This window comes from Pan paniscus, chromosome 5, assembly GCF_029289425.2.
Source record: "Pan paniscus chromosome 5, NHGRI_mPanPan1-v2.0_pri, whole genome shotgun sequence".
NCBI lineage: Eukaryota > Metazoa > Chordata > Mammalia > Primates > Hominidae > Pan > Pan paniscus.
This window is the reverse complement of record NC_073254.2, coordinates 65,332,383-65,359,638: the sequence shown is the minus strand read 5'-3', so window position 1 is coordinate 65,359,638 and position 27,256 is coordinate 65,332,383. Positions and strand designations below refer to the sequence as shown.

The 27,256-nt window shown below is 36.6% G+C and overlaps 1 protein-coding gene across 1 annotated transcript in view; it reads right to left on the bottom strand.

The window, feature by feature from the left end:
* Positions 1 to 27,256, bottom strand: part of TFAP2B (transcription factor AP-2 beta) — a 343,214-nt gene that overhangs the window by 275,673 nt on the left and 40,285 nt on the right. The window contains exon 9 of the mRNA XM_003833165.6: positions 24,469 to 24,534. The gene's annotated coding sequence lies outside the window, so the exon portion shown is untranslated. The remainder of the gene's footprint in view (positions 1 to 24,468; positions 24,535 to 27,256) is intronic.

The window sequence follows — 27,256 nt, the reverse complement described above, 5'->3', positions numbered from 1 at the left end:
GCAAATCCCAGCAGTCCGGCTCTAGCGTCTATATTCTCACATCTCAACAAGATGATTTAAATGTCAATAAGATAATATGAAAAGTGGAAAACATTTCATTTCCAATGAAAACTAGAAGCATCACTTAATTTCCTGAACCTGATCTCAGTCCTGGAATCATGCTTTCTCATGACTTTTTCAAATATTTACAGAGCATTCTGAGAAAAGTGCTATTGTTTCTCAAAAATAATTTTCAGAGTCTTCTCTAAATCTATGATAAGTACTTGTACAGCTTTTACCAGACTGATTTTTGGAAATGAGAATAATGAAGGAAGTTCTAGAAAGAGAAAATGGAAGAGATATTCCTATTGTTTTCATCTTAATTCACAAAGAGGCAATAAAGAAAAATAGGGAACTGCAGTTTAAATGCAAACAGCCCTCCAGAGCAAACAAGCTAAATCATCATTCTGCTACTCCACCTTGTAGTCTCGTAGTTAAGGTTCTGCACTTTCATTGTGTGGCCTGAGTTTGATTCCCAGAGAACCAGTCCATTGGAGATGTAAATCCTTTAACTCAAAAGGAAATCCTAAATCCACCGTTCTGGGACTCTGTGCTATTGGATCATGCAGAGCTTTAATTTTCTTTTGTAAAATATGGTGAAAATGCCTGCCTCACAGTGTTGTTGTAGGAACTAATTGAAATAATATAAAGTTCTTGGCAAAGTTCCTGGCATAGACAAGCCCTCCATAGATACCCAAATCCTTTCCTCTTGTTGTAGAAATAAGGGCTTTCCCGTTTTTAAATATAGAGGGAGAATTATTAAGCTTTCAAAAATGCAGTTGGAGAAAACACTCATTCAATGATTTAACAAATATTTTTCAAGTACTTATTATGTTCCAGGAACTATTATTTCAAACACAATAGACTAGAATTCCAGAAGGTTGAAAAGTCCCACAGATACTTGTTTCAATGTTTCTAATTTCATTAGAAGCAAATGTGCAAATGAGTGATTTCCACCACTTTTGATTGTTGTTCCTTTGAAAAACCACACTATTTAGTTCAACAAGAACAGAATATTTTGTGTTTACTTTGTCTATTACTTGACTTGGTAGGAAAATCATTTCTGAATAACCACACATACATACACATACATACACAAGCATACAATGCTTGGTCCTAGGGAGCAACCACAAAGCATTCAGAAACAACAAGCTACATGAAGACCAATACCATTCCATTTCTGGCCATTTCAAGGAAGCCTGTTCCTAGCAATCTGCAACATCCAAGCCCCTTTGCAATGATCAATGTCTAATTGGATCATTGGTATTAAGACAGTGCCTTTCAGGTTTGGTCTATTTTGCTAGAAATCCAAGAACATGTATCTTCTTTTAAAAAATTATCCAGGTTTGTTACTTGAGTCTCTGGTACAAAATATTAATGAATTTTCAGCTCCATAAGAAGAATGGAGCAAACGACCTCAGACTTAAACTGTTTCTTCTAGCTTTCTGACTTGCCCATCAGGTGGGAGGCAGCTACTACCTGTATCAGCTACCTGTATGGCACAAAGACACACTTTAATTCTTCTCAGATTGGCTCTTCACTAACATAATTGTTTGGTTCATAGCCACTGCGTCTGTTCATAGAACCTAACATTAATAGCTCAGCCCTTCTCCTCACTGTCTTTCCACTTCCCTCTTATTTCTCACTACTGCAGGTCAAGACATATGGCCCCCTTGATTGATTTCCAGTAGTCATTCACATCATCACTCCGCAAGTAGCTATTGAGGCACCTAGTATGTGCTCCGTGCTAAGTACCATGGGAGTGTACTACAACTATGCCTCAAACAAAAGCATTTATTCTGGTTGGAATATAGGACTTAGATTAAGTTTCTCCTAACTATTCAAGAGGGTACATAATTAACAACCATTGCACACGTGTGCTGTCTGATTCATGGTTCTACACTGCCCTCCTCCAAAGTCCCTAGCAGAGATCTCAAAGAGCACTCCCCTGTGACGCTGAGCATTCCTCATTATATCTTCCAAACAGTCCCTCTGCACAAGAGATGCTGCTTTGCAATACTTTATATTCTATCCAAATTCCTTTAATAATATAATCTCTCTCAGAGTTGCCCCAGGGTTTTCAATGTCTTCATCTGAACTCCAAGATGAACCCCTAGAATTTATTCCTGCTGCTAAATCTGTCAGTATGTCCACAGATTCCTTGGAGGGTTATACTTTGGCTGTACAATTTCACTTTAGGATAAGAAGATCTTAACAGGAAGACACCACACACACACACACACACACACACGAATAAATGATCTTTGGTTGTCTATTTGATGAAGAGAAAATTTAAAATCACAAAATCCAAGATTTTTTAGGGAGAAAGAGTCCCATGAAAGTATCTAGAATTTTAAAAAATTATCAATCCTACAGAAGAGGCTCTAAGGCTCAAAGAGAATGGGTCTTGTCCCAGTTTATAAATTTCTAGGATGTTTAAGTATATTTATCTTTTTTTATTTGCTCTATGAACATACTTCATTCTCTAAAGAATTTTTCACTACTTATAGTTGACATAGACTTATAAAATTCAAACAATTCAGGCATAGTTTTCATCAACCTACTTTTTCTTCTCTGTTTCATAACTTTTACTGCTGCTTCTCTCCAAAAATGGAACTATTGGTTCCTGACACCACTTCTGAATCCAAGTAAATTCAATTAAGCCAATATTTAATAAATAATTATACTAAGCCCTAGAAATTCTCGTTCTATAGATTTAAACTCCATAGGTCTAAAAGATTTCTGCAAATAAATGAGTTGGCCAATTTGCAAGTGAATGTGAAGATTCAAGTAGTCATTGTGATTGGTACAGTGAATATCTTTACTTACTGTCTGGTGTGGGATCCTATAAAGATTAATGCATTAAGAATACTTTTGAAGAAAAAATTAGAAATAGAACTATCGTATAAGTCAGTCATCCCACTTCTAGATAATAGTATTGATATTCTGATTTAAAATACTTTTGCAAATATGACAGCTCTCCAAAACCGCTAAAGCCAACTTTTCTGCCATATGCAAACTCTACAGCTGAAACCACACTTATATTACAAGAAACTGGCTTATTTGTAAGCTCACACCTGTAATCCCAGCACTTTGGGAGGCCAAGATGGGTGGATCACTTGAGATTAGGAGTTCGAGACCAGCCTGGCCAATATAGTGATTATTGTCTCCAGTAACAATACAAAAATTAGCGGAGCGTGGTGGCACGTGCCTGTAATCCCAACTACTCGGGAGGCTGAGGCAGGAGAATTGCTTGAACCTGGCAGGCAGAGGCTGCAGTAAGCCAAGATCGCACCACTGCACTCCAGCCTGGGAGACAGAGCAAGATTTTGTCTCAAAAAAAAAAAAAAATTATTTTGCGAACAGAACTTTTTTTCCTTTAGTATATAAAGGCAATTTGGACCAAAGTACAAGTATGGATCATGTCATTATTTGTATTACTAGGTTGTGACCATATATTTTAAACCTCTAAAAAGTATATAACCAACATACAAAATATTATACAGAGAACAAGGTTTTGAATGAATCAATAGTATTATGCTGCAGAAATGGAAATTAAAATGCTAAAATGCAGCAAGATCCCCATAGAACACAGTCCAAGTCAGGCATGAGAGAATAGCTCCTGAAAAATGCCTGCACTACAGGCCACCAGTAAGGAACCAGTGAGGAAAAAGAATTTTGCCCCCCTCCCCCAGATAGGCCAGTTTCACAATAATGGAGACCTAAAAAGCAAAGCTCCTAAAAGTTTAAAAAAACAAAAGAATTCAATGATCAAAAGAATTAAATAACATTAAAAAAATAGAAGACCAAAAAAAAAAAAGTGGGTTGTATCCACACAGTCAGAATATCCCCCTCTGAATGGCTTTGTCTGCAGAACATTCCCTCTGAAAGCTATGACTTAGGAAAATGCTCTTTTCCCATGGATTCTCTAAGTGAAGGGATGAGTGGAATCAGACTCTTCATTTGCCTCTCTCTTTCATTAGTATTAATAAAGAGGAGGCAGGATGGTCCTGGGGTATGGCATGATGTGAGCTCAGTGAAGCAGGAAGGAGACAAAGGAGAACCTGGTTCTAGCTATACTGCCTACTCGGCCACAGGAAAGTGACATAAAACACTTTAAGCCTCCTTTTTAAAAAAAAATTTAAGGTATGTATAATGCTGCATTTTTTTCATGCCTCTTATTTAACTGCCTGCACTTTTCTTCTAGCCATAGTGAAATACTTGTAGTTCCCAGAAAACAGCATGTTCTAATTTTTATTGTTACATCTACTATTCCCATTGCCAGAAATTCTCTCTGTACCCTTATTGTCCCTCCTCACCCACTTAGCTAATGTTTATTTATGATTCAGATTTTATATTAGACATTACTTCATACAGAAAGACATCCCTGACGCCTCAGTATTGATCTACATACAACTCCTATGTATCCCGATAGACAGCAAGTACTTATCATTATCTCAGTATTCCCAGCACTGAAACCCCACCTTTATCCTCCTCTAAAAACTTCCTGCAAGCTTAGCACAGACTAAGCACTCAAAAAATACCTGTACAGGAAGGGGAGGGGAGGAGGGGAAAGGAGGAGAGAAAAGGGGACAGGAAGGGAGGAGGGAAGGGAAGAGGACGGGAGAAGAAAGGAAGGGAGGAAGGAAAGCAGGAAAAAAACGGAGGGGAGTAGGGAGGGAAATTGAATGGAACTTAAGTTTTAGATTGGAATGAACTTTTAAATACCTGAAAATTAGATGCTTTAATGCCTATGAGTGACTAGGAAAGAAATGGGACTGTTCAAGTTACAGACAAGGTGTAAAGAAAGATTTATCAGAGCATGTTTGAAAACAATGGTTAGAAGGAAAAAAAAAACTTTTTTTCTATTTGTACCTCTATCAATTTAACATAGTTTACTAAACTAGTTGGCTATAGATATAGACATAGATAGATATATAGATACAGATAGTATACCCTGAAGGTGGAGGGGCTGGGGGATGGGGAGAGAGGCCAAAAACAACTAGCACTTACTAAAAAATTAAACAACTAACACTTACTATGTTCCATGCCCTTTTTAAGCACTTTCATGTACTAGTATTTTACCCTATCACGGGGGTACTATTGTTACTACTAGTTTAAAAATGAGAAAACTGAGGTTCAGAGTAATTAAATAATTTACCCAAGGTCACAGAGCTACTAAGTAGCATTTTCTATGTGGGTATCCTTTGTTGAAGCTCCCAGTATATTTTGTTTGGCTGAAACAGTGCTTTTTGTCTGCTTGTTTTAATTTGATGACTTTAAGGTGGGTACAAGCTCTCCTGGTCAGCCCAGTTCCCACCACTCCTAGTTGTCTTAGATGTTTTCCTACTTTGATAATTTACATTGCCTGCCTAGCCCATAAAGGAATGTAAGTTCATAATTCCTGTCAATCAACCTAATTTAATTCCTGTCCTTTACCTTTTTGTCTTACCCATCTGCCCATACTTATACCTCTCTCATAATCTGGAATATTTTCCATGACCTCTTTTCCAGATTAAACTGCCATACTCAATTCTTGCTCAAGGCCCAGCTTAAAACCTTCTCAGATTAACCTCAGTACTTCAATAACCTTGCATATGTCTTGAATTCCAATAGTACTGCATAGTTTTTGGATTATCATTTTACTCACTGGCTTCATTAATGCACACCTTATAACCCTCCTGACTCTCCATCAGAGTGTAAATGTAGTTGATGGCATTTGTGATATGCCACAATAACTAGACCATAGTCTAGTTATTTAATCAAATACTAATCTAAATGTTACCGTAAAGATATTTTGCAGATGTATTTGGGGGCATGTCATCATCAATTGAGTTGAAGGAAAGGAAAATGTCCTGAATTACCTGTTGGAGGCTTTACAAGTAGGGCTGAGGCTTGAGAGACAGAGAGAAAGAAATTTCACCTGTGGAGTTTCATCCTGCTCATAATTTTCCTTTCCTGACTGCTTGACCTATAGACTTTGAATTTGTTTTCCCAGCTCTGAAAATGCAAAGCAATTCTTGTTTTTCACACACACACACACACACACACACACCCATCCTACAGGTTCTCTGGTTGAAACCTGACTGATACACAGTAAGTGAAAAGAAACATTTTTTCTTTTTGAAACTCCTACCATACTAACACACACAGACACAAACGCTCACAGTTAATATCATTGAATAAAAGATAAAATTGTGAAACAGTATTATATGTTTGGAAAAATATGCAGGATAAATTAGATAAATAAGTGCTGAGAAATAGGAAAAAAAATTATTAGAGCAAGCTAGTATAAATCATGGAAGCCTTTTGAAAAGAAAAATGTTTGAAATGCAGTCTTAAGTAAGTTTTGAATGTAGATTAGTAGAGTCTACATAACAGTGGAGGAAGAAAGAGGAAAATATTTCTAAAATAGTGGCAGTACAAATACTCAGTAAACCATATGTATACCTGTATATTTGTTTGAACAGTTTTTTTCAACATATAGAGCTCCAATAATTAAAATGCAACAAAACATGTATTTTAACTGTCTAGGTTCCCCCATCTTTTAAGTCCATTCTACCAAGCTGTCACAGTGATAGCAATAATTGATGTTTACCATTTTAATATTAAAGTTTTCTCACTAATGGCGTTAGATATAAATGACTTTGATTTGCGATTTTCCCCCAACACTGTGCTTTTAGAATGCATGACATGATTATGTATGAAATGGGAGTTGAAAATTCCCTTAATATCCATGAGCATGTATTTATGCAGTCTTTAAAATTTAGAATTATGTAGGTTGCCTAAGCACTAGGTTCAAACTTACAAATATAAACGATTACATATATATGGTAATCTTCCCATATATGAAGGAATTGCAAAAAGCAGGGAAAGAAGCAGTGAGTACAGAATTTCAAGGTTACAACTTTCTGGACATCCCACCATCCATACAGCATGCATATTTTTTAAATATTCCGAAGCTTCTAGTTAGCTATGCAATGACTCAGAATTGGCACAAAATGTCACTAAAACCAAAGGATATTATTTGGCTTGAAAATTGGTTTCTTGTGTCAGTTAAAATTCAGAAACATATTTTCTACTCCATTCCAACTCATTTCAACTCCCCCACTATTATGTAAAATTATTTTAATCAAATGAAACTATGTAGATCAAATTTAACTCTTCATCAAGTTATAAACACTGAGTGCAAGAGTTATAGAATGGAAATATTGATATTCCACCGAGGCAAGTAGAAGAAGTAGCCTTTTTATGATATTGTTTTAGGAGCTAGAGAAAGAATTCTTGCCCCTAAAATATTAAATTTAGTTCATATTTAATTTAGCAGGCATATATAAAGTGCCTTCTATTTACTAGGTCCTGAGTTGACAAATGTGAGAACACAGTTGTTGCCGTCAAGAAAATCACTATGTAATGAAAACTATAGCTGTGAAATAATGTGATAAGTATAATAATAGGTATCTACACAGAACATTATGGGACCAGAAAAGTGGGTCTCCTACCTCTGGAAAGGGCAAGAGTACCAAGGGTGACTTTTTGAAGTAGTTATCCCTGAGCTGAGTCTCAAAAGATAAGGAGGAGATAGCCAAGCAAAGAGGAAGAAGGAGGGCCTTACAGAAAAAGGGGGACGCATGAATCGAGCCAACATCAGAGCCACACTGTTTTTAGGCTACTGAAGATAATTTAGGGTTGTTGCAGCATAAGGAATGTGGCAAGGGGTAATAAATACAAATACACCTATTTAAGTTCAGAGCAAACTATATATGATGGATCACAAAGCCTCCCCTGCTAGAATAGATCTACTTTCCATTTGAGAGTGTGGAGAAAGGGAAAACCATGATCAAAACGAAGCCTTAAGACATTAACGGCAAACATTGCTCCTTTGCAATTTTGGTTAGGTGGGTCCTAAGCAGAGACAGACAAACAACTGCCCCTTTAACATCAAAAAGCCATCCACAGACAATTAAGCTTGCCTACAACATAAACAATGAAGCCACAAACACACTCTTAGACAATTTCAAAAATATCGTTAATATTATGATGAATCAAAATATTATTGAGTAATCAAATTATTGTTTTAATTGTTCTATTCATTGTCATCACAAAAAATTGTCCAAGTTGTATGATATCTCATATACTCCTCCATACTATACCATGAGTATTAAATTCCCTGGACATTTTCCATGTAAATAAACAAATAAAGGAAAACAATGTTAGTGTATGTAACATGTAATACTTTCCTTCAAGACATTTTAACTGTTGAATTTCCTGTCTACTATTCTGGGAATAGTGGTAGGCAAATCTATTTTTTTTTTTTTTTTTTTTTTTTTTTTGAGATGGAGTCTCGCTCTGTCGCCCAGGCTGGAGTGCAGTGGCGCGATCTCGGCTCACTGCAAGCTCCGCCTCCCGGGTTCACGCCATTCTCCTGCCTCAGCCTCCCGAGTAGCTGGGACTACAGGCGCCTGCTACCACGCCCGGCTAATTTTTTGTATTTTTAGTAGAGACGGGGTTTCACCGTGTTAGCCAGGATGGTCTCGATCTCCTGACCTCGTGATCCGCCCGCCTCGGCCTCCCGGCAAATCTATTTTTTATCATCTCAAATTCTGGTGATAGTCTTATGGACATAGAATTAAATGACATAATGATATAATCTTTAAAAATCAGTCAGTTGGACATCAGATTATGCCTGATCACTAAGAACGTGTGATAATTTTGTTCTTACCCGACTTCTATCTTCTAGACTGGGGGATTTTAAATAGACATGAGATTATCATAAGAAAAATGTGCCATGTAGGCAAACATTACAGCTTAGTAGTTAAATAGAAGGTTTTGAGAGTCACACAGATCTGAATTAAAAATCTGTCTTCTGCCACTTATTAGCTCTGTGACCTAAGGAGATGTATTTAACTTCCCTAAGCCTGGGGGACAATGAAAGAGACACATTACATACTGCTCCTCAAAAGTCCAGGCAAGACCAAGCCCCAGTCCCCACAGGGTGGCGTAATCAATAACACACATTCTTACATCTTTTAATTTTCTCTCCCTCATTCCTTACATCAACTCCTCCTCCTGAACTCTGGCTCCCTGGGATGGAAATGCCCAAATAAACTACCTCCATCCACACTTTCATCGCAGGCTCTGCTTTCAGGGGAACCCAACTAAGATAGCACATGAAAGTCTATGGCTGTGGACTTTAACTGCAGAGTCAAGTCCCAAGTTTAGGTTTTTCACTACTCCAGACAGATCCCAAAGGAAACTGGGTCCTTCCTTGACTGGCTTGAAGGAAAAGAGCACTTCTGTATTAAATACTTCTTACACTTATGGGACATTTTGTTTTCTCCAGGTGTTTCCAAGGCATCCAGAAAGAGCTCTTTCCAACTGCACCAAATTCCATTTGCTTTCCACACCCTGTTCCGACAAGGGGTGCTGCAGAAGCACAAAGCCAGCCAGATGCATGAGCACACTTGGAAGTATAAGGCAAAATGTTCCAGGAGCAATTCTGAACCAATTCTGAAGCTTGGAAGCTGAAGGATATACATTTCTTTCCTTGATCTATATTTCGCAAAGTATTGATCAGTTCCATAACGCACATTTTGATTGCTTTTAAATTGTTCTTTATTTCACTTTTTCTAGTCCTTCACCCCTGTTCTGTGGACTTTCTTCCCAAAATAACCATATCAAACCCTTGTCTCAGCCTCTTCTTTTAGGGGGCACCTAGGCTAAGAAAATGTTAGCAGGTTACAGAGTATAACAAACATACCCTGGGAGCATGTTGTGGCCTCAGGCTGTTCCAGAGAGCTGGCCCTCTAGTCAACTGGATAAAGCCCTAACTCTCACCACAAGTGGCCAGGCCTTCCAGGCCTGAGATGTCCAGGGTCACAAGGTGTCGCTACCCCTTTAAAATACATAGCAAAAAGTCATCATACTTATATTTCCAACACAGCATTGGTGCTATAGTCAAACTGCTGCATTATCATATTATAATACAGTTACATCAGTCAAATTTACATCAAAGGCCTCCAGTCTTCAGCTATTTTAGGTTGTTGACCAAAGTTTTTTTAAAAAAAAAGTTTCATCATGAGTGACATTAGTTTGGAAGACCCCTAATCTCAGTGACATAGTATATCTCCTACCTATTACTAAATCAAATCCCTACCCAGGAGCCATGTTTAAATGGAGGAAATAGGATGCATAACTATGAAAAACATTGGTATTAATGTAATTCCATAGAAATTAAAGTTTATATATAGTCTCATATTTTATAATTATTAATATCAAAAGTATATAAAAAGCTAATAAAATATTTAAGTAAGTGATCTAGACAATAGAGAATATGACAGTAAAATTAAAGTTTAGGGGCAAAAAAAGTAGAAAAAGAGATAGAGAAAGGGTATAGTCTAAGGGTTCTAAGTTACCCTTCTGAAGCTCTAATTGAAGGCCATCTGGAAAGAATGGTTCATGGTTCTTCATTCCACAACAAATGGAGTGGAAGTAGTTTACAACTTCTCAGGATAGAGATCCATTGTCTTGAGGAAAGAGAAATGGAAGAAGCAGGTGGTGAAAAAAAAAAAAAAAGATTGGAGATGTTAGGAGCCCTGCCCATCAAGATGGGAGCACAACAGTTCAGTGCCCAATACAGCTGCATTGCCAATACACTGTCTAAGTCAAGGATAGCTGAGGAAAATAACTCCCAGAATTGGAGCAGGCGGGATTTGCTAAACTAATATTGATTTGAATTATGTAATTTGCCAGGCTTTATGCTAAGTGATTTACACTCCCTACTCACTTTAACATTTGGAACATTTCTATAAAGCAAATATTATAACTGCACTTTTTAGATGAGAAAACTGAAGCTTAGATTTTAAGCAACTTTCCCAAGACCAAACAAACTAGTAAGTGGCAGAGATAGACAGACCTTCCTGACTCCAAAGCTGCTGTTCTTTTTACAACACTAGGCTGCTCATCATCCTTTTTGTATGAGTCAAGACAACTAATTACCAAGCTATTAATTTACATCACAGCTTTCATTAATGGAAAAGTAATGTGTTTTCCCTACAAGGATGCCAGAATTGACGGAAGCATCTCACTAGCTTAATAACAAGAAGAGCAATTTTTTTGTTCCAATATTGATGCTTGCATTTAGAAATGTAGACCTTGTTTTGGAATGGAATTGATTACATAGAAATTGACTGAAATAGGTTTGACTTAAGAACCGTGGAATACCAATAATTTGTTGGGCATTATATATTAAAAAAACTCTGACAAGGAATGAATAGCCAGGACTGATATTTTTCTTTAAAAAGAGAAAAAGCAAACACAGAAAAAAAGAAGCAGTATTTCCACAAAGACATTCAGCAGAAAGGAAATTTAAGCTCCAGGTCTTCAATGACTCCTTCTAACTCTAAGACCATTCTCCAGAGTATGATCTGGAGGGCTCTCTGCTCTGAGCAAGTCTCTTTGGGGACAGCTCTGTATCTTCCTTCCTGCTCAAATTCTTCCCTTTCTAAAAATGTCTCAGGCTTGTCTTTGAACTATTTGTGACATTAAAATGCAATTCCGTCTTTCTCTTGCCTTTTCTGTGAACAGTAGTCCATAATTACTCTCTCTACCACCACTCATAAACCCTTAGAATGTCTGCATGTATAATATATCATGCATGTGCTCAACAGAATATGTTTTTTTCTACTTAGAGAAAGCCTTGGACATCTGACAAAGTGTTCAAGTTTCTATACCTGAATTTTAAGCACAGTATCTTCTTTTCTGCATTTAATATTGACCTCAGGCATCTGCTGTGGCTTTAAAGTCTACAAAATTATTATTCAATTTACATTCTTAGGGTTATATGAATGCCAGTTCCTTAGAGGCACTGTGGTTGGCTTGTCTTGGGATACTTGAGTTGCCTCATCCCCATTTCTTTGCAAACTTAGTCAAGACTTAAAATTCATGATTTTTATTAGCCTTTGGATGTCGTGTTTCATGGAATGCCTCATCCATGGTCTGGAGTTCTAAAGAACTCCACAGCCACCTGCATTGTTGACAGAAGCAGCTTTGCTTAGGGTGTTACACCACTTGGGAAAGTTCCAGATAGAGGAGAGTTTATTACAATAATAATATAGTATGAAGTTATTTGCAATAAAATATATTAATACCCAGATAAATACCCATCATGGATATCAGGGAGGATTATCCCTGAATGCCTTTTGGAGAAAGAAAAGTACTTTGTAATAGGAAAATTATTTTTATATCTCTGATCTCACCTGTTGCATTTCCCTCCCATTCTGCTGATAATTTCATACACTTTTATGAAGAGCAATTCCAGACTCCATTACTGTTCCAAGCTCCGACATTCTCATAGAAAATGAAAAACTGCCATAACCTTCCCTCCTGCTCATAAAGTCCTAGAAGAGGTGGATCAGACCAGAGAATTTTCTGACTTAGGGTAAATTTTTTATTCTTTTACATAAATCCCCCAGGCAGAAATAAGGAAAAAGTATTTCAAATCCAATTCCAAATATTTCACTTGGAATTGCTCCCTGAGAAGAATGGAGCAGCTGCCAATTAGCATATCTGTAGATCTTCTGAACAAACTCAGGAATATTTTCACTAATAAGTTGACTAAATAGAGCCCCCAGCTGTCACCTGGGTACATACCCCAACAGGAGATTTTTGTAAAAAATATAGAAGACTAATTGATTATTATTTCTCAAAATGCCTTCAAAAGGCATAGAGTTAAAGAGCTGACAGAGTCTATAAAGTTCAACTGTCTACAAAAGCCCCCTCATTTTATAGGCAAAGAAACCAAGTCCCAAGGAGGTTAAGAGAATTAACTAATTTCAAGGTCATGTGGCTACTTAGTGGTAGAGCCAGCACTGGAACCCAAGTATCATGAACACAGATCTGGAGTCCTTCTCACATTGATAAAAATAATCTATAATATGCTATTCCATTGTTTTCATAGCTTAGAAATTTAATATAGTGCCTTATTTTTCTCAAGAGCTTAATTATACCTACTAATCACATATCATTATTCTTTCAGATATCTACTGAAACAACTGTAATGTCATCAAAATATATGTGTTGTGGCCCGTAATCCCAGCACTTCAGGAGGCCAGGGCTGGAGGATTGCTTGAGGCCAGGAGTTTGAGATAAGCCTAGGCAACATAACAAGACCCTTTCTCTACAAAATAAATAAAAATAAAATAACATGTTGTGATCCCATTTTCCTGAGGAGGAAAAGTTGATATGATAATCATAAGGCTTAGTGTATACTCTCTCAAAAATTCTCACAATAAGGAAATGGAACTACTTATCAGACCATAACGGTATCTAGTTTTCATTGTTTTCTATTTTTCTCTGATTTTCTCATCAGTTACAGCACGCCCCTCTTGCTTTTATCAGATCCTCACTTTCATGCATAGCCCTTGACCTGTAACAGGCATTCTTTTTCTGTTGGAATAAATTGAATTCTTATACAAGACTTACCTAGATGGCAACAAAAACAAAGCCTTATATTCAAGAACATTTGAGTATTCTTGAGTGTTTAAATATCAGGATAGACAGGAAGGGGCAAACAACAGAGCCATAAAAGTCTTTGGAGTACCCATGAGTTCAGCAGCCCCTACATCAAGTTTCAGAGCAGCCCAATTTGGGGGGTCTATTTCAGGCAAACCAGAAGCAAAACCAAAATGAAGATGGTTGAATGAAAGAAAAACTATGAGTTAACACAATCTATACTGCTTTGCACTACCATCGAAATTCTTTGGAAAACAATAATAATAGTAAAAGAGCCGAAAGTCAAATCAATGTTGGATGTACCCAAACTTAAGTAAAAATTAGCTTTTTACTCTAGAGAGTCATAAAATGGTTCTCTATCCAGAGTTGTCCTGGGCACATTGAGCAGCCATTGCCCCCCACCTCCAGAATACTTGTAACAAGAGGGGAAAGCCAGCTCACTATAGTATCGACCTGACTCTCCAGGTACCCTCAATATAGTTCCAGGTCTAAACTCCAGTATTCTTAGGACATCTGAATCTTCAACTGAAATCAAAATATGTCAATAGCACAGATGGTCTTTTTGAGTCCCTTAAAGGAACAGGGAGTTAGGTACAAGGCACATAGGATACCATGTCCTAATACATATTTGTACATATGAGAAAGAAACGTCTATTTGGGTTCTGGGTTTAAAAGGAAACGGGATTATCTTAGGGAGTTTTCACTCAATGATGCCTATATAATATGAAGTGTACAAATGCTTCAAATGAACTTAACATTACTAGCTCCTTGAATTCTTTGGGGAAAAGGGAAAATCTTAGGAATTAAATTATTATTCTTCTGGAAGAGAATGTACTATTTATTATCTCTTTGGATTTTATTAAATTTCTGTTTGTGTACCATACTTCAATTTAGAGCAGACAGATACACTCTGGCCAATGTCTGGACACTTCAATCTTCTAATACTTCAGACATTGCTCATCAGCTGCACCAATTTGAAATGCTCTTATTTGCACATATTAGTGTAGACAGAACTCTTTATTGGAAGAAGTTTTGTCTCTTTTCTAAATTCCTTATACCTCTAGGATGGGAAGTCTAAAGTACTCTATGAATACCATTGAAAAATAATGAAATCAAAATACAATATGGCAAATTCCCTATTACCAAAATCTACAGAATGGAAATTTGTTGTACAAAACTCCAATGATTTGACCCTGATATATATTTTTAGATTAAAAAATTACATCTGCAAATTCTAATAGTTTCTGAATTAACCTTTGATGACAGACTTCAGAGACTGAATCAATTGCATTTTAGTAGCAGTAGGTACTGAGATGCTGTGTTAAAAGGAACAGTAAAGTGGTCCCTTCTTTTAACAACATCCTCTCCTTTTAACTTAGTGCCAAATAAACACAACTCCTGGAATGAAGATTTAATAGGAAAGAAAAAGGAAAATTTCCCAACAAATAATAGCAGCAGCATGTAAAACCCATCAGGAATTAAGATACATCTCTGCCACCAGATTAATAATGAATAAATAGGGCCCACTAATTTTTACTGTGCTTGCAGTAAAACAGACCACACAGGCCTTCTCCTCTGGAATCTGTAAGCATTGCTTTAAAATCTGTACACGGCTTTGGCACCTGTAATGACTTAGGATGTTCGGGGATGTCTAGAGGAAAAGGTACTCAGCATTTTCTTACACAGACAGTTAAAAATAATTTCCTCACTGTTACCTACTATGACCCAGAGGACAGTTGCACGCCCAAACATCAGGGGTACTATTCTCTACTCATCTATTATCTACATTAGTTTTTTTTTAATGTGGCTCATCAATTAACCCTATATAAATTCATCCTCTAGCCCTAATGATTGATATAAATGTTCCCCATCTGTGATAACATAATTTACAGTACTAACATCCTTTCATCTACAATTCTGCATAGCTTTTGACTTGTACTAAGATCTTACATCACTTTAATTTTTCATATTGAATTCATTTCAAGAGCTGCACCCCAGGATCCCCCTCACATGACATTTCACTTTCAGGACAATCTGTAAACACTATGGCAATCTGTAAGCCAACCTGATAGGAGGCTATGTTTATGGAGACCCCAAGGGACTACTGCTGCTGAAGGGAGACTCTCTCTTACCATGTTGCTGCCCCCATATTTGTGACAGTTCCTGCTAATGGCTATGTTCTGACCGATGCTGCTACAGCACTGACTCAAATACGGCAGAAATCACTCTTTGGTGGAGGCTTGGACAATTGGACAATCCTTAGTTGTCAGAGAATAAGACAGGGATCAGAACGTTTATATAGAGGCAGAAAAAACCCCATGTTCTCCCTTCTCAATCCTAAATTTCCTAGTCCCACTGTACTACCCAGCTGCGTCCTATGTTATGATGAAATCTTGACAGTAAAGAATTCAAGACAGCCCCATGGGTTCTGTGCATTTTCACATTTTTTCCTCTAGCTAAATTCTAAACCTGCTACTTTTTAAAACAGGTGTGTTTTTGAAGATTTTAGTTTAGATCTAGGACCTTTTTCATGGGAAAACCCAATGAAATCACTGGGAGGCATGTGCATATGACGTATTTAAGTGAGCCTGAAACAATTAAACAGCAAAAGCCTGTCAAGGAATCCATGAGCAGCTTTTAACCAAGAGCTGCTGATGTCATGGGGGGTTGTTGATAGCAAAACACAGGAAGTAACAATAAAGTAAATTACTTCTGAGTAGTAGGGGGGGACACTTTTTAAAATAGTGCTCAGCCTGAAATTTGTTTTGTTTCCCACCCCCGAAATCCAGGAATATCTTCAAAGTCTCTCCATAGCTAAGCAAAAAAAAAAAAAAAAAAAAAAGAGAGAAAGAAAAAGCAAGTGTTTCTAGGCAGCTATAGAATAACCAAACAAGTACCAAATGGGAGACTAATCACATTTCCAGTATTAACATGAATCCATGTAGTAGGAGATAGGAAGCAAATAGCTAAAGCCAGCAGATAAGGCTTTATTTACCAGTAAACAGATACCAGTAGATAAGGATTTTGCACTGCAAATGCTAAACTCTTGTCACAGGCAGAGAGACAAAGAATTCTACGTAATTCATACATAAGTATGACAGCAGTGTGACAAGGCCACTATGGACCACTGTAAGATGGAACACATCAACATGGGCACATGGGTATGGACTGATGTGGACTCCAGCGGTAATAGAAAGCTTGAGTGTCTGGACCTGAACCACAGCAGAGATGTTTTTCTAGGCACATCTGCTGCTGGCTTTGGTGGGAAGAAATTAAGAAATAACATAGAACTATAATATCACTGTTCCCAAATATTACTTAAAGTTCGTTTTGTCTACAGCTGTGTGTAATTTCATGATTTAGTAAGTACATCTATTTCATTCTATTATGAGCATTTAATTGTTCTTAATATTTTTGGTATCTTTATAAAGTGTCTTTATATATATTTCAAATAATTCCATTTGATCATTCTTGAAGAGAGAAAATTCTACCAAAAGGTCACAAATTAGGTTTTCAATCAAGATTTTTGTGTTTGTTTGCATGTTAAACAAAACGATATGTGACCTAGGCCTAGCCCATTGTAGAGTATCTTGCATTATATGTTTATGCTGAGAACACAATATTACATATTACAAATGTGTGAGCTATGTTGTTTGACCAATCTGAACCCTCAACACTGCTAGTTTTTTGTATTTAATATAAATAAATATGACAGCATCTAAGCCTGTTACTCTTATTCACTAGTGAGGATGAAAAGTTATTAGTTGTAGAAACACAGTCCAAATGCACAATTCAATTTTCCTCTCTTTAGCAGCAGGAAATTCTCTCCGAAAAAAACAATGCTTTTTCCACTGTTTACAACATTTTAATGTAGAAACATTATCAAACTTACACAAGTGATTTCGGAAGAAATCATTCCCATATTCACACAGATTCACTATTTTACCTCATCTTGTTACCTTCCTTCCTTTCTTTCTCCTTCTCTCATGTTCTCCTAAAATATTTAAAAATAAGCTCTACCCTGTGTGTGTGTGTATATATATACATATATATGCATTACATTTTACCCTATAAATACATACGATTATGATTTGTCAATCAAAAGTAATATTAATTTTGCCAGGTGCAGTGGTTCACACCTGTAACCCCAAAAATTTGAAAAGCCAAGGCAGGATAATTGCTTGAGCTCAGGAGTTCAAGACCAACCTGGGCAACATAGCGAGACATCATCTCTACTAAAAATTTGAAAAATTAGCCAGGCGTGGTAGTGCAGGTCTGTAGTCTCAGCCACTTGGCAGGCTAAGGTGGGAGGATGGTTGAGCCTTGGAGATCGAGACTGCAGTGAGCTATGATCATACCACTGTACTCCAGCCTGGGCAACAGAATGAGATCCAGTCTCAAAAATAATAATAATTTTAAAAAAGATTAAGTTGCACATATCATGTCACTTTATCAAGGTACAATTATCAAAACTAGAAAACACTTGTGCAACATTATTTTCTAATATACTGATTATATTTAAATTTCATCAATTTCTCCAATAAATCCTTACAGCAATTTTTTCTTGGATCCAGCTTCTATTCTGGGATTATAAATTGCATTTAGTTTCAAGTCTTTTAAAATCTGAAAGAAAGAGTTCCTTGGCCAGTCTCTATCACGGCATTGATATTTTTGAAGAGTGAAAGCCACTTGTTTTTTACACTGTCCCTTAATTTAGGTTTACCTGATGTTTCTTTGTGATAAAATTCAAGTTACGCATTTTTTTCCAAGTTTCAAACAGCAGAGTGTCAAAGTATGTGGCTTCTTCTCCGGGTATCACATGAGGAGGCACATGGTACTTGTTGAAACAGTGGTAGCCAATGTTTTCTACTGATAAGATTTTTTCTCTTACAATTAATAAGTAATCAGTTGGGGACATGCCTTGAAATTATATAAATAACTTGACATCCATCAAATTGTACTTATTAGTTTTAGGATCTATTGATGACTCTCGTCCAAATCAATTTTTACAATGATGGTTGCAAAATGATGATTTTTAAAAATTCTTATCATTCCCTCTACATTTATTACTTGGCACCCTACAACCAGGAAGAGCTTTCTTCTCTTTTCCTTCTGCTTAATTATCAATTAATTGATTGTTAGTATGGAATTATCAATTTTTGTATTTTCCATGGGTTATAACCCATTACTATCCTTACTCATTTTGATGGCAAATTGTCCCAGATTTGTCCAATGTGAACCCCTCAAGCTGTCTTCTTTAACAGTCTCTTTTAACCAGACAAAATTCTAATAATATATATTTTTAAAAAACAGTTTTCTGGAGATCACTTATTTTGTGTATTATCCATTGATATAATATGAGAGAAGGAAAACAGCCTTCTATTTTCAAAGAAATTTCAGTAATTCTTAAACAGGGATAAATAGTTTTCTTATTGCAAGATTTCTCAGAGCATTTACTGTGCTAACGTGCATCTTAAAGTTGTAAAAGATGAATATCCTGATAATGGTTTCAAGTCATAGGAAACTTTTTCTAATGTAGCATTTGGCAGGACCATATACTTAAGAACACAGCTTATTAATGATAAATTAGTTAAATCTGAAAAGAATATTCTTACTTCCAACAAGTTCTGGTTTAGAGAGTAAATGAAAAGTAACACATTTTGGTCTAAATCTAATATATTTTGTTAGATGGACATTCTCAAATTAAACCAGAAACTGCCCATAGTATGTATTTATTACCCTATCAATAAACTTATGTGATTCCTAGAGCTAATTTCCTTGAAAGGACATTGAAATGAAAGTTTTCTTAGCATTATCTGAAGCTAAGTTGGTATCAATCATGCCTACAGGTAAGGTGAGAGTTTCCTATAAAACAACCTGCCAGACATTAAGTAGAAATAATGAGCTCTAGTTTGGTAAATTTGTTTCCCTCAATGCTCAAGTAGTAGGTCTGAAACTTAGTTTGCGTTAGAATCTTTTGGGTGGCTTAAAACAACAGAAATTTAGTCTCTCACCATTCTGAAATCCAGAAGTCTGAAAATAAGATGTTGGTAGGGTGATTCCTTTTGGAGGTTCTGGGAGAGAACCTATTCTATGGCTCTCTCCTAGCTTCTGGTGACTCTCCTCAATTTCTGTCATTCCTTGGCTTGAAGACACAGCAGTTTAATTTCCACTCTGTCTTCTCATGGCTTCTCTTTTTGGGTCTCTTTGCATCTTCTTTTCTGTTTCTTTTAAGGATACCCACCACTGAGTTTAGGGCCCACCCTAATCCCAGATGATCTCATCTCAAGATCCTTACCTTAATTATATCTGCAAGACTCTTAAAAAAAAAAATCAGGTCACCTTCACAGGTGCCAAGGGTTAGGACTTAAACATATATTTTGAAGGACAAAACTCAACCCACTCCAGCTAATACAATAAAACACGTAAAGGTGATTTGCTTTCCTGTTGTTGGTTTTATGTGCAACCTTACAAAGCAATTTATGTCCCTCTTCTTTCACATACAAAATACAGAATAGGGTTCCTTTTTATTTTTCATTTCACGTGAGGTGCTATGTTAGTTAATGAAAAAATCCAGGCTTTTAGTAAACTAACATTTGTAGCACTGAAACGGAACACTTTTTCATATATTAATTATATTAACCATCATAGCAACTCTAGGAGGCAAGTATAAAATGATATTTCCATTTTATAAATGAATAAACTAAGATACAGTCCCTTAAAACCACAAGTAGCTAGTAATTGAATTTATAGTAAAGTCACCTATCTCTAATTACCTAGTACTTCTTACATGAAGATTCATGCCTTTCCCCTCTTTTACTTGGATACATTGGCATGTATAAACCTGGAATGCTAGGCCTTTGTTTTCATGATTTCACAACAACAATGACAACAAAATCAGCCTTTCTAGGAACTAAGGATTATCTCTGCTAAACTGATGAATGCCAGACTTGCTAACTTGCTTTGAGCAAAAACAAAGCTGGCACTCAAGGAAACAAACATGTAAGAGGAAATAAAAAAAAAAAAAAAGGATGGATGAAAGGATAGAAGGTAAAGAGAAAAGAAGGAAACAGAAGGGAAGGGAAAGTCAACTCAGCTTTAAATTATACATTTTTTTTTATTTCTCTTCAACTTATCCAACTTAAGAAATAGCATTGCCTCCTTAGCTCAACTTTATGTTCTTTTGGATCTAGAAAGCTGTGTCTCTTCACCTTGTTATCCTCTACAGAAGCTAGTGCATTGCCCTCTATATAGTAGAGTTTACTATGTTGAAATTAATTGAATCATTTGCTCAGGCTTATAAAAATATTTACCAGCAAGACAAAGTTTTCTGAATCTTTCTCTAGGGCTTGGAATTTCTCTTTTGTTTAGAAAAACAATTGCTCTCTAAATCCATCATCTGACTATATATCTGAGATGTATATCTTTGAGAGAAGGTCAGAAAGGCTACTTCAAAGTAAACTGTCTTATTATACACATCACATTTACTAAGACATCTCTACAAATAACCTGTTTGTCCATATGCAATTGCATGGATATAACCAGGTGTAAATTGTAAAATATCTCTTTAGAGTCTCCAGTAACTCCATTCATTTTTTGTGTAGTGGTAACTCCATCTCATTATTGAAAACACAAAGAATATTTTATTGTGAATACATCCCATATATCTGAACAAAAAATAGGCTGAAATTAATCTTTATATTTTGACAGAAAATCATTCATACTAATGTACTGTTTTACCTGTAGATTTGTGCTTTAAAAATCTTTAATTTGTAATAGAGAACTGAAAAACTTTGCCTCATGTTAAGAGAATTTCTGGCATTCAAGAATCGGGTAGAAGAAATATTTAGAGTGAAGGAAGCCTTTTCTTGTCTCAAACTCATGTTAAATATGTGGCTGAGTCAATTTTAACATAATCTTTGAGGGTCTCAAAATTAGCCTTGAGTCAGAAAGAACAGTGGTATTACCAGCTGTTTCACTTACTTTCTCACTTGTTAATCTGTTCTTTCCTTTATTTCTCCATTCTGTCCTATCTTGCTTTCTTTTCCATCCTTATATTCCCTTCCTCATTCCCCCTTTGGAGAATCATTTAACATATTCTTTGTCTTTTTATGCTCTTAAATCCTGATGATTAAATGCCAGAAAACAGAGATCTTTCTAAAACTCAGTGCCCTCTCTTCCTGCACTACCACTCCTGATTTGTATATATACACCCCACCCCCAGAAACTAGAGGGTTGGAAACACACTTAACATTCATCAGAAGATACTGGGTCATCAGGAACACTGTAGAAGTAGCATTAGAATTGGGTCCCTTATACACATCCCTTTAAAAATATGCTAATTCAGATATACACAACCCTTCAAAATATGCTAATTCATTCTTTCATGATCCACCTAAATTATTGTAGTTAAATTGATAAGTCAAATTGATTTTCTATTACGATTTGGAGGACTCTGGTGTGGCAGGATGTCCAATGGCAACTAGAAGACTTCCAGAAGGTCACGTTAAATCTCTTTAGTTGCTTATTGCTGAACAAGCCTATTAACTTTCCTCAACAGCCCTCTGCTTAACTAATTCTAAGTAGTTCATAATATATTAGATAAATTGTTGTGGGGAATTAGATAAAATATATGAAGGCATACTATAAACTGTACAAAAGCTAAACAAATATTAATTATTGTTTTAATTATACTTTTCAACAAAATCTTTTCCTTCAAGTTCATTCAAGGCCCCAGTCAAATTCTGAAAATACTAATTAGAAGAAAATACACAGTCTCAAATGGAATGATAAAATGTCAAGATACTGAAGGTTCACTGGATATCCTCTATGTATATCCCGGGAGTCCTCATCTGAAAATGAAGATCTGGTTGACTCAGTGATCTATTATTTAAAGGAGAGGGAGAGGAAGAAGGAAATGGAGATCTACCTATATATTCAGAGACACACACACATGGAGAGAGAGAGAGAGAGTGTGTGTGTGTGTGTGTGTGTGTGTGCATCTTGGCTCCACTTACTAAATCTCTATCGAAAAGAAGAGGCAGGGGAGAAGGAAGAGGAGAAAGAAGACTATAAAACACAATATTCCTGCATCTGGTACTATTGACTAAACACTCTGAGGATTTCTTGTAAAAGGGACCCAATTCTAATGCTACTTCTACAGTGTTCTTGATGACCCAGTGTCTTCTGATGAATGTTAAGTGTTAAGTTGCTTGGTTTTTTTCTCCTAAACAAAGAGGCCAAATGCATTGCCAGTGCTTTGCTTTCTTTAATGCCACTATTGTGCAGGGATTCACTCAGCAAGCTAGAGGAATAACACGTGGGTGTTGAATACAAAGAGGCAGCGGGTTCCAAATGCAGCCTCCAAAAGACAAGGCTGTCTCCACACTCTGCATGGCATGGAATAAAACTGTGTTTTGTCCAAAATTTAAAAGCCTGACCTGCGGGTCCTTAGAGGAGAAAAAGACTTCCTGCAAAGGTGACATCTGGATTCTCTCCTTGCTTCTGCTGCTACTGCTGTTTTTACCACCATTTTCTATATTCCCATTTCTTTGCTGCAACTGTCAAATTTTAAGTTTGAAAATATTTTATTCTGCCCTCTTGCATGAAATAGTTGGAGGAGGGAAAAGCTTATGATTTCTCAAACAGATATAGTCATTTTATTGTAAAAGGGTTTAAAGGCCCCACCATTTCTTCCAGAAATTTTAATAAGCATATAAGAATAGCCAGCTGGCTAATCCTAGGAATATCCCTCCTCCCTGATCATTTTATAGAAAGATCCTGTGGTCAGGAAATATAAAGCTTTCAACACATTGACCACAGCTAGGATTATAGCCTCATATGGTAGAGATTTTTCCCACTGTCTTTTTCTGGGTCTTGTCAATATCCAGCCGTCCTCTCAGGGGTGTTGAAGTCACCTTCACCCTTCTCACCGGGGAGAACTTCAAGATTGACTGCACTAATGAGGGAGTCTGGAATTGAGACATTACATGTAAATCCATCACTGTGATTAAACTTAGCACGCACACTGTGTGTGCTTGGTAGTTTGAAAGAGCCTGGCTATTAAATGGCTTCATATTTTTATACCTTTTGGCACCCTCATAAAAGGACTTAAGGAAACAGAATTTTTCCTCCACAGCTACAGATGGACTAAGGCAAATCTATGCTAAGAAGCTATAAAATAATTTGAAATGTCTTAGGTTCATTGATAAATCAAGTCAGTAGCTCTGCAGAGTACTGTTAAAATGTATAAAAACATATATATTAATAAAGTTATACATGTATGTAAAGATAGATATATGGGGTAACACCTATTAAATTGCAAATGAAGTAAAACCTCATTAATTCAGACTCACTTAAATTGGAATTTCTGATCTACTGAAAGTCTGGCTAAGCAGAAGTTTTCCTTTACCATATCAATGGACAAAAGACTTGCTGAACAAATCTGTAGTGTAAATAAAGTTTATAGGGAGCATATGTAGACTGTTTAAGAGAATACACTGTTGTTACCATCCTCAAGTACTTCAGGAACACCCATTTACACACAGATAATTGAGAGTATAATTGCAAAGCATTCTTAAGTATTAACCAAAGTAGGCACTCTAAGGACCTCTAAAAGGAATCTTTAGTTATTGCAGGTCCACTTCTTTCATATACTTTAAAGAGATAAATCTTCATCCTTTTAAAAATATTCCATAGTTCAAATTTCCCACAAATGTGAGAAGCACATCTTTCTCTAGCTAATGCAAATTAATAAGCTGCTAAAACATATATTATGCCATAATACATTAATATACTAGATTTTTTGCTTTTGCGTTTCAAGTATTTTAGCGAAATTTGGTATTTGCATATTTATGTGATGCCTGTGGATGCATACTTATATTTATAGCAGTATAGGATGACAGAAAGAGCACTGACCTTATCAGCTCTGCCACTATCTTGCAAGGTGAGCTTGAGTGTCAACTTGAGCCTAGGTTTCCTCACCTGTAAAATCAAGAGAAGTGCTATGGTAACCACCCTACATCTCAGACTTGGTGCAAGGATCAGATGATGTTATTTAAAGTAATGAAAGTACTTCATAAAGTGAAAGGCAAATATGTTCTCATTATTTTCTCTGCAATGGATACTTATCTTTGATTTAGAAGGAAATGAAGATGACATATATCATATTGAAATAACCAGATATATATTTTATGTTCATTATTACCAAAAAGTGTACTGTGTCCCACTTGGGGTAAAATGGAAATTGAAGCAATCTACAAACATCTATTCATTCTATTTACCATTTACAGTGCAGGGGCAGGCATTGAAACCATAAGATTTTTTTTAGCAATTTGTAGGAATATTTTAGATTTTAAAAATCTTTGCGATTTAATGTGTCAAGTAAGTGGAGTTTAAATGAAAATCTCACAAACACACAAGTTTTAGAAAACACAGAATGGGTCAGTCCTAAGGACCGATAAAACAGTATGTCCAAATCAAGACCTCTGTAGCTTGGTTCATCTGCCCTCTTGTAGCCAACACCTAGCACAGTGGCTAGCACACACTTAACAATTATTTGTTCTACTGTGATGCCTCTTGGTGAGCTATTAGCAAACTCTAGATAGATTTGCAAATGCAAGGACAATATATGTGCCCTCAAGGACAAAATAACTGTAAATTTCATAAGGTAAAGGACTAGGTCTGTCTTATTTTCTGATGTAGCCCCAGATTGTAGAACTTGGTGATTGTTCAGTAGAATGTGTTGGGGATTTTTAAAAAGAAGAACTTATTTAGGCCGGGCGCAGTGACTCACGCCCGTAATCTCAGCACTTTGGGAGGCCGAGGCAGGTGGATCACCTGAGGTCAGGAGTTCAAGACCAGCCTGGAGAACATGGCGAAGCCCCGTGTCTACTGAAAATACAAAAATTAGCTGGGAATGGTGACATGTGCCTGTAATCCCAGATACTAGGGGGCGCTGAGGCAGGAGGATTGCTTGAACCTGGGAGGTGGAGGTTGCAGTGAGCCAAGATCATGCCACTGCACTCCAGCCTGGACGACAGAGTGAGACTCCATCACAAGAAGAAGGAGAAGGAGAGGAGGAGGATGAGGTCGGGGGGGGAGGAGGAGGAGGTTGGGAGGGAGGAGGAGGAAGAGGAGGAGGAGAACTCACTTAATGAGCAAGCAACTCCTAGAGGTTATGTCTTATGTAAGTTGACTAAGATGTGGTCTTTATACTCAGTTTATCATATGAAGTGACCAGGGAGACAGAATTTTATAGAACTATGGGACAAAAGAGTAAGTGTCAAGTTATGAAATAAAGTGCTCTGGGAACATACAGCACTGTTTTGCTATGCCTGTTGCACATTAAAATCATCTAGGGATTTTTTGAAGCACTATCAGTGTTCCAGATCAATTAAAACAAAGGATGGGGCTTGGGCACTAGGATACTAGTATTTTTTTTTTTTTTTTTTTGAGATGAAGTCTCGCTCTGTCACCCAGGCTGGAGTGCAGTGGCGCGATTTCAGCTCACTGCAAACTCCACCTCCCGGGTTCACGCCATTCTCCTGCCTCAGCCTCCCAAGTAGCTGGGTCTACAGGCGCCCGCCACTACACCTAGCTAATTTTTTGTATTTTTAGTAGAGACGGGGTTTCACCATGTGAGCCAGGATGTTCTTGATCTTCTGACCTCGTGATCTGCCTGCCTCGGCTTCCCAAAGTGTTGGGATTACAGGTGTGAGACACCACACCCAGCCAGGCACTAGTATTTTTTTTAAAAAATTAGGTGATTCTAATGTGCAGCCAGCAATAGAATAGTTGACAGAGAAGTTAAAAAGGAGTAATTATAACAGGTAGAGGAGTTAGGAAAGGACATTTTCTCAGGTGAAGTAATATTTATACTAAGTCTATTTGTCTTTATGATTCATGAAGTCCAGAAAAAATGCCAAATTTTTCTCCTTCCAAATTTTCAACAGATCTTCTCCTAGAAGAGAGGATCTTCTAGGAGAACCTTCATAATCTGTTTGAAGACGAGTTCCTCCCATGCACTGCTCTTCCCAACTCTTTGAAGTTCTAAATCCCAAAGACTTAAAGTGGTACCCAAGAATCTTAAAAGTCCTAGACCACATCTCACTTCGGAAAAAGATTCAATATCTGGATCAATTCAAGACACTGAATTGATAAAGATTCAATTCAACCTAGAGCAAGGTTAGGAAAACAAAAGGAGAACAAGGACCTTGTGATTCTCAAGTGGATGAATGTTTGATATTTATCTAATCTTCTTCACTTCAAGAGTTCTTCACATGTGGGCAAACCCAAGGATGTGGATTTAATCAGGGCTAGTATGACTTGAGAAGTCAAAGCATTATCTTTATCTGTCATAAGTTTCAATCATGTTCATACTTAGTTATAATAATTTACAGTCACTTTTATTTATAATAATAGGCGAATGACTTGGACCCCATATTGAGAAGGGAAACAACAGGGTTCTTTTTCTTATTACTCTGACTTTCCAATACCAACGAAGTTGGAGGAAAAATTTTTCCCTCTTCTTGCAAGTAATGCCAAAAATTGTGCACCAAAAGAGTATCCATTTTAAAGGATCTGTTTTTAAAAATAATTACTCAGGAGTAAATAGACAATCTACAGAATGGGATAAAATATTCACAAATACCCAACAAAGTTCCAATATTCAGAATCTATGAGGAACTTAAACAATTTAATAAGC